The sequence below is a fragment of the Tupaia chinensis genome, unplaced genomic scaffold (assembly GCF_000334495.1).
Source record: "Tupaia chinensis unplaced genomic scaffold, TupChi_1.0 Scaffold000496_1, whole genome shotgun sequence".
NCBI classification, from domain to species: Eukaryota; Metazoa; Chordata; class Mammalia; order Scandentia; family Tupaiidae; genus Tupaia; species Tupaia belangeri.
In genome coordinates, this window is record NW_006160008.1 from 482,721 (window position 1) to 486,637 (window position 3,917).

The following is a 3,917-nucleotide window of genomic DNA, read 5'->3' on the forward strand; positions in this document are numbered from 1 at the left end:
GGGCCGCCCCCCTGCGCCCCCCCCCGCTGCCGGCTGGGCCCCCAGCGAGGCGCTCCCACCTACTGCATTACCGGGTGGTGCTGAACTGGACAGCTCCCTGCGCCGCCCGCTCCGCGCGCTCCCCGGCTCGCAGGGCAGCCGGCCAGGAGGGGGGGCGCGGGCCACAGTCCTCCCTCCCCCGGGGGCAGCGAGGCCCGGGCAGAGCGGGGGCTGCCGGTCCTCTTTCACCCCTTTCCCAGATCCTAAAATGAGCGCTCTCCTGGGCTCCCGGCGCTCAGAGGAAGGCGTAGCTAGAGATCGCTCGCCGCTCTCCCTCTCTCACACTCTCTCCCCTTCCCCCCCTCGGTGTTTCTTCCAGCTCAGCCTTCTTCTCATTCCATCTCTACGTGCCCAGAGCTTCAAATACAACCCTCCCATCACAATCAGACGGGCACAAAACTTCAACCAGCCGTTTCTCTGCCTGGAAGCGGAGGAAATATAATCCGGATGGGTAATTACAAGCACGGGCTGTGTTTGTACAGCAGCGTTTTCACTTTGCTTTCCCGCAAAGGGGGGGTGTGTGTGTTTTATTTTACTGGCTCCTTTGCTGCATCTTCTTTTGGTTGTTCCCCTCTTGTCTTTTTGTCTCTCTCTGGCTAACAGGGGGTGTGCATTGTCTGTCTCTCTGTAGTTTTCTGTGAAATTCCAAATCTTGCTCTTACAAGCAGACATTTTGGAAAAATTATTCATGGAAAAGGGTGTGAAAGGGTGCTGAGTAGCTGGGGCTTGGACAGTGGTTTTCACCTCAAGGATAAACATGTTTGCAGGGGAAGTGGGTAAAATGAGAATCCTTCTAAGTTTCCGATGTCATTCATAAACTGGATTGGAAGAGATGAAAAAAAACAATCTCCCTGCTATGATCACCAAACACGTAATCCTCTCTTCAGCAGAGCCGTTATCTGGGGTTAATTACGGCGTCACCTCTTGTTTCTGTATGTGCAACTTTTCCTTAATGTAACCCATGGAAAAGGAGGACTGTGGTAATTCCTGCCGGTGCCGATGACACTGGTTCTCTGATCAGTTTCATAGTTCAGTGCAAAGAGCACATGATGTGGGGGTGTGTGTTTGACTTTTGGATGGAGGGTGAGCCTGGAGAGGTCTGTGAGCCCGATGGGTTAATGGGGGGGTGTAGAGATGTTTCCATCTCGTAACTCCATCACCTCATACTTGCCCCTCTTTCCCCATGTTTTGTCTTGAGATTATTTGCTTAACAATTTCTCAGTGATCTGGTGATTATCAAAGAGTATATAAAAGACAACTGAATTAAAAACAGACTGTGGTGTTAAGCCCATCACCGAACTTCTTTTGCCTCGGCTGGGAGCTGGTCTGCAGGTATGGCTGGTGCATTACAGAGTAACTACCTGTTTCTCCACCCTGCACAAAACTTCCCTTCGCCCACTCTCCGCTCCATTCTCAGACAGGACTCCCCCGAGAGGGATTACTGTGCACCTGGTACTGGGGAGGTCCTAGTAGCCCCTGCTAGGTACCTTTAGGGTAGGCAGCAGCTGTGGCTGTGGCTCATGACTGCTCCTCTCCGGGATGGGAACTGGGTGGGCAGGGTGGCTCACCTGATGGTCTCGCTTAGCAGGATACCCAGTCAGGCCAGCCACTGGCTCAGGTGGGTAATTTCCTCAGCTTTTTCTTGGAAAATGTGAGGGGTAGGCCCCAAGGTAGGCTAGGCCTTTCTGGCGGAGTGGAGAGAAGCTTGGGTGTAGTCACATGAGCCCGAGGCTCACTCCTGTCACCTTGGGTGCCATTGACCTGTGCAAGAAGTCCCTTCAGACTGGGGAGAGAGTCTTTTGTTCATCCCCCTTCTCCTTTCAGACCCCCCACCCCCGAACCTTTTGCTCAGTACTGGAGTCAGGAGCAGAGGTTCAGAAACTTTGGGCTGGCCACAGAACCTGCACGTGTCTCAGCCTCTGACGGCCTGCAGCTTCGGCAACACTTGATTCATCTTCGGGGCAGATAATGGTTGAGAAAGGGAGAGGGTGGGTGGAATGTCATGGCGTCCAGGCAACCAGCGTGGAGAGAGCAGCGACGTCTGGGGAGGCGGCAGACCTGGGCACACCCTGGCTCTGCTACGTGCTACTTTCACGAACTCCAGAAGAGCTGGCTTCCTAGAACCTCAGTTTCACCACATGCGAAATGGACACTGAAGCATCTTTCTCCTCCTTTTAGAAGTTCCCAGCTATTCCCCACTTCTCCCTTCTTGCCAGTCTACGTAGACCTCTCTTACTGCACGCCCGGCGCCTCATTTTGCATATGCTGTCCCCCTCACTACCGTGCAAGCTCTTTGAGGTCAACGGCCCTGTCGTGTGCACTGTTGTGTCTTTGGGACCTAGTGCAGAGCTTGATACATGGTGGGTGCTTGGTGAGCCATGGCTGAGTGAGTCAAAGGTGCAAGGTGGGTGAATGCCTGGCACGTGGAAGGCACACGGTAAGTGTGGGCCCGTGGGGCTCCTTGTGTTTCTCCTCCCCTTTGACATCCAGATTGGCCTCCAGCTTATTCTTCCATCCACGCCCATACCCCTCCCCTCTCGCTTCCCAGTCTAGTTCTTGTCCTCAGGTCTGTTCTGCAGACTGGGCGGGGCTACCGGGGAAGGGCTGGCTGGCGACAGTCCCATTAGATGGCTGGGCCCACCACGCACATGCACTTATAGCTGTTGAGAGGGTGCTCCGAGGGGAGCAGCTTTGTATGGTTCTTGGGAAGGGCTTAGAGGAAATTAGCTGAGATGCCACAGGCCTATTTCGAGCTGCGACTTTTTCTCGGTGGAGTGGAAATAACATGGGATTTATGCTCAGTAGACCTGGCCTTGAAGTCTGGGGCTGCCATTTCCTCGTTGTTTGACCTTGGACAGTCGTTTGACCTCTCTGGAAAGTCATCTCGGCCTCTGTCAAGGATGCGCGCCTTCAGGAGGTGGTCATCGGTGTCACACATTGGTAGTAGCGACAACAGCTAATGTTTATTGGGCATTCACTGCATGCCAGGCACAGACTTAAGCCGAATCCCACAATACTCCGAGCTGGGTACCATCATTCTTCCTATTTTACTGTCAGGGAAACCTAGGTCTGTAGTGGTTCAAGTGCCTGGCGTGAGGTTGCCAAGTTCGTAAGTGGCAGAACTGCGAGTCTAGTCCGGGAGCCTGGCTGGAAAGCCTAGGTCTTAACTGTAGCGACTTGCCCCGCAATGCATGCTCCTGAGTGAGGGTGTTACACAAGGCCACTTACTGCCCACCCACAGATTTGGCAGGCACGTGGGAAGTGACTTCTAGGTGCCATGCCTTTCCAGGTTTCTACACGGAAGTTTCTAACAATCCTGCAAATGCACATTCATGACTTGTCCTAACGGTGAGTACATGGAGGCTCTGCGAGGTCCTCTATCAAGTCTCAAGTAGGTGGGACAGCAGAGATTCGAACACTTGGCGCTGCTTCGAGTTCTGCTAGCTACCATCCAAAGTTTATTCATTTATTCACTCATACAAAGAATTGAGCACTTACCATGTGCCAGGTCCGTGCTCATTCCTGGTGGCACTCCCTGCCTCCGACAACCTGAAGACAAGCAGGAGGAGCAGACAGGTAAGGAATGGCCACGTTTGGGTGAGGCGAGGAGGAGCAGAGGCTGTGAGGCTATGCGGCAGGGAACCCAGGCCTAACCTAGGGGTGAGGGGCACCCTCCCTGAGCACAGGGCGTTTAGGCTGAAGAGCAGGAAGAGCACAGGGCATGTACGCTAAAGAGCAGTAATGAGATGAGCAGCTCAACCAAGACCAAGGGTGGCTGGGTGGGAGGGGAGCTGGGAGAGGAAGAACATCGTAGCCTGGGAGAACGGATATCCTGTGCAGAGCTTCAGAACTGCGAGAGACGATTGGCCGGTGTAGGG